Source organism: Neofelis nebulosa, chromosome 15 (assembly GCF_028018385.1).
Source record: "Neofelis nebulosa isolate mNeoNeb1 chromosome 15, mNeoNeb1.pri, whole genome shotgun sequence".
Classification (NCBI taxonomy): Eukaryota; Metazoa; Chordata; class Mammalia; order Carnivora; family Felidae; genus Neofelis; species Neofelis nebulosa.
In genome coordinates this window covers 48,897,003-48,914,176 of record NC_080796.1, presented here as the reverse complement: position 1 = coordinate 48,914,176, position 17,174 = coordinate 48,897,003, and the positions used below count along the sequence as shown (strand labels likewise).

General features: G+C 48.6%; 1 protein-coding gene and 1 long non-coding RNA gene across 3 annotated transcripts in view; one reads left to right on the top strand and one right to left on the bottom strand.

Annotated features, from left to right (window-relative positions):
• The window catches only part of SOX13 (SRY-box transcription factor 13), a 47,218-nt gene extending 45,198 nt beyond the window's left edge, over positions 1-2,020 (bottom strand). Inside the window, exon 1 of one of the 2 annotated variants that reach the window (XM_058702101.1) lies at positions 1,417-2,020. The gene's annotated coding sequence lies outside the window, so the exon portion shown is untranslated. The remainder of the gene's footprint in view (positions 1-1,416) is intronic. The other variant, XM_058702103.1, reaches the window with a different exon arrangement.
• A 5,459-nt stretch (positions 2,021-7,479) lies between these two features.
• LOC131495721 (uncharacterized) lies at positions 7,480-9,599 on the top strand. Its single transcript, XR_009254083.1, has 2 exons — positions 7,480-7,960; positions 8,529-9,599. It is a non-coding gene; the product is annotated as an uncharacterized LOC131495721 (long non-coding RNA).
• Positions 9,600-17,174: the final 7,575 nt, after the last annotated feature.

Below are 17,174 nucleotides of genomic sequence, written 5' to 3'. Positions count from 1 at the left end.
ACCACTTCCTAAGGGAGCACGCTGGAAACCCGGATCTCGAAACTCCGCCCAGAACCGCAGCATCTCCCCTGGCTTTGGCCAGACCCCTTCGCCAGCGCCGAGGCGCCCTGCCCGGAAATTCCCACAGAGTCACAGCGAACTTCCCAGGAAAACTCCTCGGCTTCCTCCTAGCCCCTGTCACGGAGGTGGCAGCCAAGAGCGCCGCTGGAGTCCTTGCAGCTGCCGTCGGCCCTCCCCGGGCGGGAGCCGCCGCTCGTGCGCTCGGGGTCCTCCCGGAAAGGTCCAGGGCTGAAGTTCAAAATTCACTTCCCGCCCAGGCCCGGCTCGCGGCCCCGCCCGGGACTCTCCGACAGCCCCCACGTCTCTCGCCCTCCCCAGCCCCAGAGAAGTCATGGAGCTCCTCCAGCCTGCAAGGCCAGGCGGGCGGCTGGGAAAATCCCGCGGGCGATTCCTGCGCGTCCGGGGACTCGGAGCAGCCGGCGCGCGCGCACACGCGCGTACACACACACACACGTGTGTGTGGGCGCGCCCGCTAGTGTGTGCGTGTGTCACAGCCGCCGGCGCGCACGTGTGTGTGTGTGTGTGTGTGTGTGTGTGTGTGTTTACGTACGGAACGCGCGGGGTGGGAAAACAATGGCGAGCCGCTGGGAACAGAGCGACGGGCCCCCTCCCCACATCCCCGCCTCCCTCCCCCCAGGCAAGATTCGCTTTGCGGGGAAATCAGGATGCGGAGATTCACCTCCGACAGCAAAGGCGGGAGGTGGGGGGTGGGAAGAAGGAGGCCAGGGTGGGAGGTGGGAAGGGGTGAAACAGGAGCGGCCGGAGCAGAAAACAAACAGGATGCAGCGCCCGGCGGGTCCGCTGGGGTGCGAACCTGAGGGGTGGGAAGGACTGCGTGGCCGGCCCCACGCACCGCACCAACCAGGGCGGGGGTGGATCTGCCTCTGGGCGCCCGCTCCCGAGCCCCACGCGGGGCGCGCACAGGTCGCCTCAGCTTCCCTCTGGGAAATCCTTGAACTGGGCGCCTAGACAGGCTGGTGAGAAAGCCCCAGTGCCCGTGCCCCCGGCCGGTCGGCGAGGTGGGGGGGGCGGGCAACCCAAGGCTGGCTAAGCGTGGTGCGCACGGTCCCCCTCCCACACAGCTCCCCCCCCCCCAACGGCCTTACCAGGCTGCCTGCCCCCCCCCCCCCATCCCCTGCACAGGGACCCGGGTGTGCTCGAGAGGAGCCGCCACTGGCCGGCGTTGCTGGGGGTAGGTGGGGGTCCGTTCCTTCTCGAAAACTTTGCAAAAGATGGAAACTCGCAGAGACGAGAGCCGACGTGTGCCCAGAAACGCGGGGGCGCGAGTGTCAAACTTCGGAGGCCTGGGGAGAGGGGCGCAGCGGCGTGCTGCGGGCGCGGAGGGGGCGCACTTACTACTCGGCCAGGCGCCGGGCTCGGGGCTCCGCGCTCCTGCTCCTCCTCCGAACGGGTCCTCGCGGCTGGCAGCCTGGGCTTCCCGCTCACATGCCCCGGCGACGCAGCTGACCGGCGCGCGGGGCTGGGGCGGCCGGGCTGGGAGGAGGCACGCCCCCCGCCGTGGGCCGGGGAGTCGCTCCGGACTCGTGGCCACCCTGGGTCCGCGCCCCACCGCGGGCCGCCGTCCCGGGCGGAGAGCTCGGTTCCGGCCGGGCGGCGCCCTCCGCCGAGCCAGGCCTCTCTCTGCACTCTGCCCTCTGCCCTCTGCTCGCGGCCGTCTCCCTGCCTTCCGCGGTCCTGCTCCCTGACTCGCCGGGACGCTGCGCCGGCCCGCCCGCCCGGCTCTCCGGCTCTCCCGCTCTGCGCCCGGGCTCGGTCCCGAACCAGGGCCTCTCGGCGGCTGGCCGCTGGGCCCGGGCTCAGACCTGGGCTCGCCGCCCCCGGGCCGGGGTTCCAGGACCCGCCACTTGCACAGTTCAGTTCAAGCCGGGACTGGGAGCTGGGCGCTCGCAGCTCGCTGCTGCGAGGCGACTCCACAGCCTCAGAGGAGAAAGAGGGAGGGAGACAGAGAGCGGGCAGGGGGAGGAGGAAGGAGGAAGGGTGGGGAGATGGAGAAGGAGGGAGGGACAGAGAGTTCCCTCCTCCTCCCTGCAGCCAGGTCCATCCAGGCATCCGCAGCTGGAAACCTCTGTCGGAAAGGGGAGAGCGGCGGGGGTGGGTGAGAAGAGAAGAAAGAGGTGGGTTCCGCCCCCTCCCACTGCTCAGGTATGAGGGTCGCTGACCAAGAATCTTCGCTCCTTAGAGCAAGACCCAAGAAGTTGTCCATCCAACTCCCGGCCCCCCTCACCCTCCGGCCAGCCAGGATTCAGGGTTTCAGACCCTGTTTCTGAACCTCCCTTAGGACCCTCATCCCACCTGCGGCTACACTGCTTCCTAATGCCTCAGACCATTCTCTAGTCCTGGCATCTGGCACTCTCACAAGTTCTCTCTCTCTCTTTTTCCCCCCTTGAGCTGTTTTGCATAAAGGAGTATTTATATTTATATATTTTGTATAAAGGAGTATATTTATAAAGGAGTAATTCAAAGTATTTATCAAATACCTACAATATGCCTGGCCCAGAAGGGTGCTGGGGACACCCGGATGAATGAGAGGGTGCCCTGCCCTTTCTGGATTCCCATTTTGTGAAGGAGGCAGAGGAGTGAACGCAGAATTACAGAGAAGTGGGAGAGGGCCAAGATCAGACCAGCACGGGGGGCCTGGGGACCACCAAGGGCACTCAGGTGGGGGGGACAAGCGTCAGAGTCTTCTTGGGGAGGTGGTCTCTGAACTGGGGCTCAGAAAGTGGAGCAGATGGAAGGAGTAGCAATCACGAAACCGCAGAGAACGTGCTGGCCAGCGGCTTTTCAGCAGGTGCTGGTCAGCCAGGTTCATAAGGCCTCCTGAGGGCTTTGGATCTCATCATTTCCCGCAGCCTTCCTGACCTAACTCCCTTTATTCACCTTTTAGGTCTCAGCCCAGATATCAATTCTTCCAGCAGGATGTCTCGACAGCCCAATCTGGGTCAGGTGCCCCATCTAAGTATGGGCTCCAGAAGCCCCACCCCCCCACCCCAGGTTGTAGATAGTGTGGTCATTGTTCATGTGCGTGGCTTCCCCCATCGGACTGCCAACTCCCTAAGAGCGGAGATGTCTGGCTGGCTCACTGTTACATCCCTGGTGCCTAGTGAGGGCTTGGCAAAGAGCCGGACCTTGATAAAAAGCTGTTGATCAATTGGTTGACGGAAGGGAATGGGAAGTCACTGAGGGATTCTGAAGAGGGCCTCTAATGAGATCAGTCTAGCTGGAGGCAGGGAGGCCGGTGACCAGACAGTGGCAGTGACCAGGGTAAAAAAGTCACAGGCCTGAGGTAAGCTAGGGATAGGGAGGATGGAAAGAAGGGAGTGGGGGGATGGAGGTGGAACAGGTCAAAGTGTATGGCTTTTGGATGACTGGATGAAGCCATTTCAGAAACCAGGAGTCACCCAAGTGCCACCAGTCCTTCCTCTTCCCAGCCAGCATGCTTGTGTTTTCCATATACCTGGTTGTTTTCCTCTGGCCCCTTATCCGTGTCAACGGGCACCTTCATTGTGGGTCCCTCCCCTGTCCTTTGCCACAGCAGAGTGAGAGAGGAAGACAGAGAGATGGGCTATGGGCTCTCCTCTTTTCAACAGCCGCCATCCACTGTATCGGCGACCACCCTTCCCCATCACAGCCGCCAAATTGAAATTTCTTTTTTTTGGTTTTTGTCTTACTTTCTGTTAATTTTTAGTACATCAATAAATCTTTTTTTCACTTGTCAAAGAAGTGTATTTTGTATTTTTTCTTTTTTCTTTAAAAAAAAATTTTAATTTAAAAGAAGTTTTAAAAATTAAAAAAAAAAAATCTTTTTTGTTTTTGTTTTTAGTAATCTCTGCACCCAACACGGGGCTGGAACTCATGACCTGAGATCAAGAGTTGAATGCTCTTCTGACTGAGCCCGCCAGGTGCCCCTGAAATATTTTTAAGTTATCTGCCTACTACATCTTACACACAGTAAGATAATATACATATATAATTCTGTTTTCATATACAGTATCTATTTGTACCTTATCCCAGTTCTATGAGGTTGGTATCATTATTGCCCCCCCCCCCTTTTTTTAAAGTTTATTTATTTGAGAGAGAAAGAGAGAGAGAGAGAGAGAGAGAGAGAGAAAGAGAGAATCCCAAGCAGACTCTGTGCTGTCAGCAAAGAACCCAACTCGGGGCTCAAACTCATGAACCGTGAGATCATGACCTGAGCAGAAACCAAGAGTTGCATGCTTAACTGACTGAGGCACTCAGGTGCCCCATCATTTTTGAGGTAAGAAGACTGAAGCTCAAGGTCATGGCCAGTCAGTGATGGGAGGAAGTTGTTTGAAGATTCTAGGTCTTTCTATATTACTACCTCATTTCTTGGGAGCACCCATCAAAATGACCCTATTTGACCTAGCTGACCACTCCCTCCTTGAAACACTCACTTCATGACTCTACACCCCCTAAATTTCTTCTGACCTTACTGGTTGCCCTTTCTCACCCTCCCTTATCTATATTCCTTCCTCCTCTTCATCTCCGCATCAGTGTTTCCCATTGTCTCCCTTCTGTATCTCATTTTCCTCTCTACCTTCTCTCCATAGGTGAAATTTCATGTTTCCATAGCTTTAAATACCAGCTATGTACTGATGAGTCTCCCAATTTTTTATGTAAATCTCCAAGACGCCTTAGAGCACCTCAGACTCCTGTATCTGACCACCCACTTGACGTTTCTACCCAAGGATCTCACAGACATCCTAACCCTAACAGGTTCCAAAGTGGACTTCTAACCGTCACCCCCAAGCCTATGTATATACCCTGTAAAATTTTTCCCATCTCAGGAAATGGTACCACCCCGAGGTTTGAGCCAAAAATCTAGGAGTCATCCTTGATTCTTTCTTTCCATCCACCCAAATTAGTGAGTGCTGTTGATCTGTCTCCACAAATATGTCCCAGTCCTCCCCTTCTGTGTCTTCCCTGTCCCCACCCTGGCCCAGATCGTCCTCATCTCTCAGCTAGACCACCAAAGCCTCACTGCTTCGGAGAACTGAGACCACCTGCAGTCACATAATTTTACGAAGGCTGCTTACATCGACATGACTTTAGTATTTGTTCCAGAAATTTTTTGCCCAGGAAGATAAGCCCGTAAACCGGTAAATAATTTTATTATTTGCTCCAGGAACTTCCTGAAAATCAATTTATCTGAACAATAGACTGCTTAAACGGCCCCCTTCTCGGGACAATAGTTTGCTTAACCTGGCAAACCACTAGCTTATCAAACAATTGTTTATTTTGCAAGACCCTCCCCTCGCCGTATCCTCCAATCCTGAACTGTTATCTTACAAACTTTGCCCAATCCCAATCAGATCTCTATATTGAAAGATCTGCCTTTACCCAGACTTCAAGCCCTATAAATATCTCTTTACCTGGAAAGCACTTCCCCAAACACTGCTCTTCCCAGAGCAACCTCCCTCTCATCCTCTGGTCTCAACACAAATGTTCCTCTCTTTATCTTCCCTTCCCCACCTCCTCCCACCCCGCCAAGATCATCCTCCACACTTTATTCTCCTGCTCACGGCCCATTTGCCTCCTTCATAGCACTCACCACGCTTGGTACTTATTTTATCTGTTTTCTGCTTCCGTGTGGTTTTCTTTTTTCCTGTTTCCCTTCTAGACTGTGGGCTCTGTGAGGGAAGAACCTCGTCTGCTCTATTTTCCATTTAATTTCCAGAGCCCCTTGTAGATGCTCAAAAAATATTTGCTGAAGGAATGACTTTGGCTGCAGCCAGTGTGATCTCCAATCCACTTCATGTGGCTGCCAAGCCCTCCTGAGACGCCTGCGGTGGGGGCTGTGGAGCCCAGGGGTGCCCGGGTTCCCCACTGCTCCCTTTAACCTCCAAGGTTAGAGACAAAGGGGCCAATGCAAATGCCCATGGGACAAAGATTAAGAGGATTAAATTCACGGAATGGTGTGAATTGCTTTCCTCAGTGTTACAGGAACAGGTGAGGGGGAGAAAGCTCCAGAGAGAAAGTGAGCTGAGGAGCTGGAAGAAGGAAAGAGCCGCGAAATCCCTGTCTCGCTTTGCCTCAAGGTCTCTCCTGCTTTTCCCCAGGCCGCGGCACCTAACATTTTCCATTTTCTCTGTGAAGAGGAGGATGCTTGTCAGCTGGGTCAGCTCAGGGTAGGCCCAGCCTAGTGGAGCTTGTCTGAGCACCAACTCTTCATCCTACGGAGGAAGTGCTTTTTTTTTTTTTCTTTATAGCCAGACTTGCCAGGCAGAAGCTCTGAGATCTGATGGCCTTTGTGGGTGCTCCAGGAGCCATCTTTCAGAGTCAGGCACTCCCTTCAGGCTGAGCTTAGTGGGGCTCTACTCAGTTCTACTTGAATTTGCCCAAAGAGTCCCACTTGGATATGGAAGCAAATCAAGGTGATAACAGGTGGATTCACAGAATGTGAATCATTTGCCACAGAACCTGAAAATATAAAATCTGGAAGGAATCAGCCTTCCAGAACCACCTTCTCCATCTCCCCTCTTTGTGCACAGAAAGAAGAGGTATCTTGCCCAAGGCTGGCACTTAACACACATGATCTCCTTTAAGCTATCAACAGCTCTGTGAAGATGGGGACTGTTCCATTCTACAGAGGAGGAAAATGACACCCCAAGATGGGAAGGAAAGTTTCCAAGAACTGCACAGTGAAGACTGGGAAGGGCCAACTTTTGAACCCAGGTTTTCTGGCTCTCAAAGCCAGGCTTTGTCTGCTATACCATCCTGTTTTGCTTCTTATGGGGTTTTGGGGTCCTTAGAATCTGAACCATATAAATTAGCACTGGAATATTATTCAACAGCCTAGATTTTGGCCCAGGCCCTAGGACTAGAAACAGCTCTCTCCTCTTACGTGACAGTTGGCTCCCTGTCCCCCAAATGGAGGACTGTCTCCAAGGACGGGGGACTGACCAACACACTTGTGCGCACACACACAGGGACCTCACTCAGTGTGCATGCTCCCCTAATGCCAGTGACTTGAGTCCTTTTTACACACACATACACACACACACACACACACTCTCTCTCTCTCTCTCTCTCTCTCTCTCTCTCTCTCTCTTCCAAAACTTCTCCACTCCATTCTTCCCATGTTTAGCTACCGTGAGGAATTGAGCTTGGGGAAGAGGGATGAAGTAACACTTCTCACCTCCAGAGCTAGCAAACATTCTCTCCCAGTAAATTTAACTATTAGTAGTCCTAAATACTGGGGGCAAAAATCAGGCCCCGTGTCTTACTGATCGATTTGGAATGGGTGCAGAGGCAGGGCTACCGCCCGCGGGGGGTGTCCACACACAGTTGGTCACCGCACAATGGCTGTTGTCTTCTCTCCTCCTCTGGTTCACTCCTGTTCCTTCCCACAGGGCGGGGGCTTGGGCCCCACCTGAACCGGCAGCTGATTGAGGGAGACAGGGAAAGAAATGAAGAGGGTATTCCCTTCCCAGGAGCCCGGGGGAATTTAGGAAATCCTGGGGTTGCCTCCTCATTCTCCTCCACCCGCCCCCCCCCCACCCGTTTATAATGCCCCACCCCCATCACCTAACTTTTTTTAACCCTCTTTCCTGTCTCGAGGAGACCTAGATCCCCATCCTGGGAGGGACTGGCAACAATTAACAAAGGCACCATGGAGTAAAGACAATTAACAATCCAGAAAAGAGGGGAAAGAGAGGCTTTGTTCTGGTCACCATGGCAACGGAGGGGGGGGAGGGAGGAAGGAGGAGGAGGAGGAGGAGAGGCCATCCAGAGAGGCTGATACTTTCACTTTCCTTTCATCCCTCCCCTGTCCCGCCCCCTTGGGTTTCTGCCAGGGAGACAGGGGATCTTGAAGAACACAGGACTGGGACAGGCCCAGTCTGCAGGCTGGAGATTCAAGGTGGGTGACTGTAAGGTTCACGCCCCAGCTAAGAACTCACTCTGGCTAGAGAGAGCGCCTCTGGGCCTGAAGCAAAGGCATCCTCCCCTTCCTTCTTTTCTGAAGGGCTTATCTTGTGCCAAGAACTGTAAGCAAGTCTCTGCTTTGGACAGCTTGTGGTCAAAAAGAGCTTGAGTGGCTGGTGCTTCCTTCCTGATCAGAGTCAGGGGGTAGGGCTGCCTCCGAGACTTGCAGGGCCCACTGCAAAATGTTAGGTTGCGCCCCTGTTGCAAAGTTATTAAGAATTCAGGATGGTGGTAGCAGAGCATTAAATCAAGCGCAGGGCCCTCCCGAGCACGGGGCCCTGTGCAACCGCACAGGGTGAATACCCATGAAGCTGGGCCTGGGCTCTGTGCGCCTGCCCAGTGTGCACGAATGTGCCTGTGTGTGTGTGCAAGAGGGAGAGAGAGAATGCTTTGGGGCAAATCTTTCCTTCCTGGATTTCTGTTTCCTCAACTATTAACGAGGATATTGAACTAGGTGATCTTTGGCTTGCCTGTTCCACGGGTCTGTGTTTTCTCTTCTCCAGGATAAGAGGAGGATTTTTCAGGCTTCTCTCTACTGCACACAGTTCTGAACTCTACCTCGGAGCAAGAGAGAAACCAAGTATAGAAAACTCATCCCCAAGTGCTCTGGGGTCCAGCTCTCCCAGGCTTCCCTGTTTGGAAAAGGCAGAAGACAATGAAATATAAGCTCCAAAACCCCACTAGAGACCATGCTGTTGGCTTAGGGGGAATTGGAAATCACCCTCCATCTCGCGAGTGCTTCTAGCCAGAGCAGAAGCTTTTTGGCAGGAGAAGCCAGGCGCACCAGCCCCGCCTCATGGATGGGCCTCTCCATTAGCCATAGGAGACTGCCTGCCAGGCTATTTCTTGCTCCCAGCAACCCTAACATCATGAGAGAAAATAGGCTATGGACTCCAGAACCTTATCTTTCTAGGACTCAGCCTTATCGCCCTGTGGGTCCAAGTGAAATGAAGAATATTAATCAGAAACTAAAATCAAGGAGAAAAAAAAATCCGTTCTGTCAGAGGCCCTAAACCAAGCAAGAGGTCAAAGGTCCTGCTCTCTGCCTGGAGGGTATCCTGTCAGGCACTCCTTGCATGGATGCTATTATGGGCTGAACTGTGTCTCCAAATTCATCTGTCCAAGCCCCCAGTACCTCAGAAGGTGACTCTACTTGGAGACAGGGTCTTTGCAGAGGTAACTGAGTTAAAATGAGGTCATTAGGGTGGGTTGTAAATCCACAGGACTGGTGTCCTTATAAGAAGACATCTCTACACAGACACACAGGGAGAAGATGGCCGTCTACAAGCCACGGAGAGAGGCCTAGGACAGATCCTTCTCTCGTGGCCCTCCGAAGAAACCACCCCTCACAGACTGCTAGCCTTCAGAACTCTAAGCAGATACATTTCTGCTGTGCGAGCCCCCCAGTCCATGGTGCTTTGTAAGGGTAGCAAATTGACATGGATGCTTAAAGGTTGGGAGGTCTGCACAACCTTGAGGCTGCCTGGACTCACAGAGTGTGTCTGTGAAAGGGGGGTAGGCTTTTGTACTAGCATGGTTGCATTATTTTAATTTGAAACAAAATTGATCTATTACTCTCTTCCCCCATAGCCTAGTCTTTTAAATTTTTTATTTCTTTTGGTATTGCTTTAACACATTTTATTGTTTTAATCCCTTTAGTCTTTTATTTTTCTGGTTTTAATGATTTTACTTATCTCTGTCATTTTTAATCTTTTTCGTCTTTGTTCTAGCCATTTCATACTATTTGCTTTTATCTCATCTTATCTTCTAGATTTATTGTTATTGTATTATCTTTTTATTCTCCATCTTTTATTTCTAACCTTTGCCTTATCGTGTCTTTGTTCTATCTTTTCATTTCTTTTTAGTTTGTTTGGTTTATTTTTAGTTCGTATTATTATCACTTTGCCCGCTGCCTTTTTTTTTTTTTACCGTTTTTACCATCTTTTTATTTCTTCTTAGTTTACTTTATCTTTTTATTGACTGGTGTATTATCTTCCATATTTTACTGTTTTCAATTCTCTCAGCTTATTAAATGCGGAGGCTGGAAACACAGCCCTCAGGGGAGAGCTGCCAGGCTAACCCGGACCCCAAGCTGAGGAGGCTAGATGTTCTGGCTCCTCGAGCCCGCCCAGCAACTCCCAACAGATGCCCCGTTTGCTCCAAAGTGGGCCCCTCCTATCTCTAAGAATCAATCTGTGTAACATGGGAGACCTTGGGATAAAATTCTCCCGGGAAGATACCAGGTTTGCTTACAATAATAACACATTTGAGTTATGGAGAAGCCCAGCTTTCTCCTATCACACGCCATCAAACTGCTCTCTGTGGACTCAGTCACCTAAAGTTCACCATCAGTAGACATCAGAGCAAGCGTCTAAAGAAACCACACCACTTGTCAGGGTGGATCTGGTGGGTAGGAAATTTCACTTTGTGAAAATCTCTCAACAGACCTCCTCAGGTTGCATTTTAACAAGAAACCAAGTGGTCTTGATTCATGCCACAAAAGTCCTGGGGGAAAGGCACAATGAAGGGTCTCTGAATTCTTCCGTCTAGCTGTCTTTCATTCATTCATTTATTTTTTTTTTTTTTAATTTTTTTTTTTAACGTTTTATTTATTTTTGAGACAGAGAGAGACAGAGCATGAACGGGGGAGGGGCAGAGAGTGAGGGAGACACAGAATCGGAAACAGGCTCCAGGCTCTGAGCCATCAGCCCAGGGCCCGACGCGGGGCTCCAACTCACGGACCGCGAGATCGTGACCTGCGCTGAAGTCGGCCGCCTAACCGACTGAGCCACCCAGGCGCCCCCATTTATTTAATGTCTGTATTGAGAAGCTACTCTGTGCCAGGAATTAGGCTAAGAAATGAGGATCGAGTGAAGAGCAAAGAGAGCTAGGGCCCTTGCTCTCTTACAGTTTATAGTCTGGTAAAAAGATATGATATTTACCTGGCTCTGATCGACCTGACCTGCCTTCCTTGCAGACAAGATTCTAGGAGGTTGTTATGGCCAAGACTGCCAGTTGTTCCCCCAGTGTGTTTTTCCCTTCTAGAATAATACAAGTTTAGGCTGAGAAAATGACTACCAATCAAAAGACTGCATTTCCCAGGCTCCCTTGCCGTGAAATACAGCCAGGCACCTGGGTTCTGCCCAATAGAACCTAGACAGAAGTGAAACCTACAACATGCTGGTTCTGCCTCGTAGGACCTAAGCAGAATGGTACATGCAACTTCCTGGTCATATCCTTAACAATAAAGTGTATTCTTTCCATTCTCTCTTTCTCCCTTCTGCCGGCTGGAATGTGGGTATGGGGACAGGAGTTCTTGCAGTTGTGGGATAGCCTAGAAGGCCATGAGATGAATGAAGGGCATTGAAAAAGGAGTTTGGGGGTGCCTGGGTGGCTCAGTCGATTAAGCGTCCAACTCTCGATTTCAGCTCAGGTCATGATCTCACTGTTGGTGGGTTTGGGTCCCCCATCTCGCATAATGCTGACAGTGCAGAGGCTCCTTGGGATTCGCTCTGCCCTTTCCCCACTCACACGTGCTCTCTCTCTTTCAAAATAAGTAAATAAGCTTTAAAAAAAGAAGAAAAAGGAGTATGGGTCTCTAATACCACGGAGCCCCTATACCGTTCTGTACTGCCTTTTCTTGGACAATTACAGGAGAGACTAATAAATTGCTATCTGGTATAAGCCACGGTGACATTGACCTTTGTTATGGCAGCTGAATCAGCTCTCTTTAGCAGGTAGGTCTCCCCCAAAACTTTCTCTGATTTTGACACAAGCATGGAATCATATCTTTCCGAGAACTTTTAGAGAAGAATTAGATATACACTAGCTGGGTTACTCCTTTAGGCAAGGGAGAGAGAGAACCCTTCCTTGTCACCAGAGTGCACAAGGGTGGGCACCGTCACTTTGTGGCTGGACTCTGCATTTTGTGGCTGGACTCTGATTCTATACAAGCCTCCTTGCTGTGTTCTGTTCTGTTGAGTCTCGGAAAAGTAAACTAGGTCTTAGCACTTGTTCCCACTTTAAATATCTTTTTCATGACAACCTATATGCAAACGGGAGAATATTCTCTTAAAAACACTCCTTCATCAGTGCAATCTACACCAATGACCAGAGTGACCCTACCCCTCCTCCAACAGTGTGATTCTTTCCAAATATTCTACTATTGGCTTAGCACTCCAAGTTGGCCCTCTAGATGTTTACTTCCATATTCCCCAGTCACATTTTCAGTAACTTCTTCAGCTGTCGGAGTTCCCTTCCATCAGCCCTGCCCCTCTGCAGACCGACACCGTCTTGAAAGCCTGTAGGTTTCTCTACCACTGAACACCCTGTAGAATGCTAACACTGTGAATTCAGTCTTGCTTCTACTCAGTCAGGTGGCAGTCGCCCTTTAAATGAGTGTGTTCAAGGGGCGCCTGGGTGGCTCAGTCGGTTTAGCGTCTGACTTCAGCTCAGGTCATGATCTCGAGGTCTGTGGGTTTGAGCCCCACATTGGGCTCTGTGCTGACAGTGCAGAGCCTGGAGCCTACTTCAGATTCTGTCTCCCTCTCTCTCTGCCCCTCCCCTACTCATGCTCTGTCTTTTTCTCTGTCAAAAATAAATAAAAATTAAAAGAAAAAAATTAAATTAGTCTGTTCAGGCCACTATGACAAGATGTCACAGGGTAGGTGTCTTAAATAACAGAAATTCATTTTTCACAGCTCTAGAGGCTGGAATTCCAAGATCAAAGTGCCAGCTATTTGGGTTCCTGATGACAAGTCTCTTCCTATCTTACAGATGGCCGCCTTCTGCCTGTCTCCTCACTGCTCTCATCTCTCTTCCTCTTCTTATAAGAACTAATCCCATCATGGGGGCCCCTCCCTCATGATCTCATCTAAATCTAATTCACTACCAATGGCCCCATCTCCAAACACCACCACATTGGGGGTTTGGGCTTCAACGTATGAATTTGGGGGAAATACAAACATTCAGTCCATAATATCATCCCCACTCCCTTCTGTCTTATTAACTGCTGCATCAGTCCCTAGAATAAATAAAGTCATAATTCTGCATAATTCTAAACTGCCAAAGGATAATGATTATATCCTTCTAGAAGATTCCTTGAAATTGCCTCCTGTATCTAAGGTATTTCTCCCAGTATGGGGCTGGATACAGTTCTCAGTAAAACTATTACATCTTATTTGAGGATGTAATAGAATAATATCTATAAAGAGGATTAGATTCTACAAAATACTTTAACTTCTGAGCAGTAGGCCCTTTAACTTGTTGGGATGAGCCCTGGGTGTTGTACGGAAACCAACGTGTCAATAAATTATGTTTAAAAAAAAAGAAGTAAGCCCTTTAAAGTTCCATGTGTAAGGGCAGCTGGCTGGCTCAGTCGGTGGTGCATGTGACCCTTGATCTTGGGATTGTGAGTTTGAGCCCCACATTGGGAGTAGAGATTACTTAAAAATAAAATCGAAAGAAAGAAAGAAAGAAAGAAAGAAAGAAAGAAAGAAAGAAAGAAAGAAAGAGGCAAAGGTGACTTGGCCATTTCAATCTTAGTGTCACTAAGCTTCCAGATTGTTAATATTTAAAATTTTTTTTTTAACGTTTATTTACTTTTGAGACAGAGAGAGCATGAACAGGGGAGGGTCAGAGAGAGGGAGACACAGAATCTGAAGCAGGCTCCAGGCTCTGAGCCGTCAGCACAGGGCCCGACGCGGGGCTCGAACTCACGGACCGCGAGATCATGACCTGAGCCAAAGTCGGCCACTTAACTGACTGAGCCACCCAGGAGCCCCCAGATTAATATTTTAGTCAGCGTATGAGGGTATCTGTGGTAGTAAGTCTCTAAAATGGCCCCAAATTATCCCCACTTTTTGGTGTGCATGTCTTTGCCCTAATGTAATTTCCTCTCACTGAGTGTGGGCTAGACTTAGTGACAATTTTTGTTTGTTTGTTTGTTTATTTTTTAGTAATCTCTACACCCGCTGTGGGGCTCAAACTTACAACCCTAAGATCAAGAGTCTTATGCTTTTCTGGCTGAGCCATCCAGGTACCCCTGGACTCAATGACACTTCTAATGGACAGAATAAGGCAAAGGTGTGTGATCTGGAGACCAGCTCGTAGAAGGCAGAGTGGCATCTGCATTATTCATTCCTGGGGGAAGACACCCACACGTCAAGCGGCGTCTATGGAAAGGCCCACATGGTGAGGCCTCCTGCCCGCAGCCAGCAAGCTTGGAAAGGGAGCCTCGAGCCCTCGTCAAATCTTTAGAGACTGTAGCCCCAGCCACTTTCATGAAAGACCTGCTATCAGACCTGGAGCCAGAAACACTCAGCTAAGCCACGGCCGGATTCCTGACCCTCAGAAACTGTGTGAGATGGATGATAAATGCTTATTATTTTAAGTTGCTAAGTTTCAGGGTAATTTGTTATGCAGCATTAGGTAAGCAGATAATAGAGACGGACGTCAGTATCAGTAAGATCACTCTACACCTTCTAAATATATTTACCTTCTATGGATGGGATCAGCCATCTGCAAAAAAGAAAATTAGTAAGTGGGAATCTGAGAGAACACTTATTCTCTAGAAAACAGGATTGAATCATCTGCATAATCTGTGTTCTCCCAAACCTCTTAGCATGATGCTGGACACAAAATTGGCTAATTGATTAACTGATGGCTTCTCATCGAAACTTGCCTTGCTTTCTATTTGCTTTATTTATTTTAGTTTTTAAATGTTTATTTCTTTGAGAGAGAGAGCGAGACAGAGACACAATGTGAGCAGGGAAGGGGCAGAGAGAGAGAGAGAGAGAGAGAGAGAGAGGGAGACACAGACTCCGAAGCAGGCTCCAGGCTCGGAGCTGTCCGCACAGAGCCCGACGCGGGGCTCGAACCCACGAACCGTGAGATCACGACCTGAGCCGAAGTCGGCCGCTTAACCGACTGAGCCACCCAGGTGTCCCTCTATTTGCTTCATTGGAACAAATATTTAGTAGATTCACAGGGCTCTTTCTGGAGCGAAGAGGAGCTACTTTGCTTGCTCAGTCCATTTTCAAAGTCTTTTCTCAATTCTGCCCTGACCAACCTCCACCCTCATCTTCACACCAGTGATTAGACTTTGTCATTCTTTCCTCGGTGCATTCGTGGCACCCTGCGAACACCTCTGTTATGCATCGGTCCTGCGCTGTCCTTGTCCGATTACTTGCTATCTCCCTCACTAGGCTGGGAGATTTTTGAAGACAGAGACTATGACCGATTCATCTTCTTAGAACAGAACGCAGTGTCTGGCCCATAGTGTAAGTTCAATGGTTATGCCTTACATGAATGAGTAAGACCATATTAATGAAGAAAGAATAAGTAAATTAATAAATGAGCCGGCCTTGAAAGAAAACTAAGTGGCCTGAGGAAAAACTTGTCCCCCTTGGATTTCTGTTTGCCTATAAAATGAAAGGCTTGGACAAAATTACTTCGAAGACCCTTTTCCCTTCGGACCCTCCATGATCGATGATTGAAGGTGGGTATAGGAACCTCTGCCCTTCTATAACCTTCAAAAGGCAATGTTAGGAAGAAAATAATAAAGATAAGACTAGAAATCAGTGAAATAGGAAACAGACCAACAATGAAGAAAATCAATGAAAGCAAAGACTGGTTCTCCAAAAAGATCAATAAAATTGATAAACCTCTAGCTACATTGATTAACAACCAAAGAGTAAAGATACAAATTACCAATATCAAGAATGAAAGGGAGGGAGCATCACTTCAGATCCTACAGACATTAAAAAGATAAGAAGGGGGTATTATAAACAATTGTATACAATAAATTTGGCAACTACCTGAAATGGACAAATTACTTGAAAAACACCTGTTAGAAAAACTGGCCCAAGAAAAAATAGAAAATTTCAATAGCTCTTTATCTATTAAAGATGTGAATTCATAAGTTAAAAAAAAATTGGCAAAATTCTATCAATCATTTAAAGATGAAATAATAGGGGTGGAGGAGAGGGGGAAATGGGTGATGGGCATTGAGGAAGGCACTTGTTGAGATGAGCACTAGGTGTTGTGTGTAAGCCAACTTGACAATAAATGATATTCATAAAAAGTAAATAAAGTCATAAACTCAGGAAAAAAATAAAGATGAAATAATACCAACTATATATTGATTGTTTCAGAACACAGAGGAGGGAGGAATATTTCCCAACTCATTTTATGAGTCCAGCATTACCCAGATGCCACAGCCAGAGATATTACAAGGAAAAAAACCTACAGATTAATAACCCTCCTGAACAATAGACACAATGCCTTAACAAAATTTTTGCAAGTAGAACCCACTAATATACAAAGTGGGATAATCCGCGAATCCTGGGCGTACAGTCAGTAAAGGAAGAAATAAAATGGTCTTTATTCATGGCTAAAATGATATGAATGCAGAAAGCTCTAGGTAATTTACAACAACAACAACAACAACAACAAAACCTACGATAGCTAATAAATCAGTTGGGCAAAGCTGCAGAATACAAGATCAATATACCAAAAAAAAAAAAAAAATTACTCGTATTTGTATATACTTAGAACTATTGGAAAATGAAAAGGTGTCATTTACAGTAGCATCAACAAATATGAAATACTTAGAGATAAATTTAATAAAGATATGTAAGACACTTACGTGGAAAACTATAACATATTGATCAGAGCACTTAAAGATCTTAAATGAATGAAGAGATATGCCATGTTCATGGATATGAAGACTCAATATTGTTAAAACGTTAAGTTTCCTAAAATTGATTTACAGATTCAGTGTAATCCCAATCATAATAACTGCTATAAACTGAAAGTTTGTGTCCCCCCTCCCACCCCCAAGTTCATATGCTGAAACCCTATTCCCAATGTGATTATATTAGGAAATGGGGCCTTTGGAGGGTGATTAGGTCATGGAGACAGAGCCCTTACAAATAGGATTAGTACCCTTATAAAAAAAAAAGCCCCCAGAGAGCTTCCTTACACCTTCTTCCCTGTGAGGACACAATGAGAAGACAGTCAGCTATGAACCAGGAAGCAGGTTCTTACCGGACACCAAATCTGCCAGTCCCTTGATCTTGGACTTCCCGGCATCCAGAAGTGTGAGAAGTACATTTCCGTTGTTTAAGTCAATGGTAAGCCTAGAATTC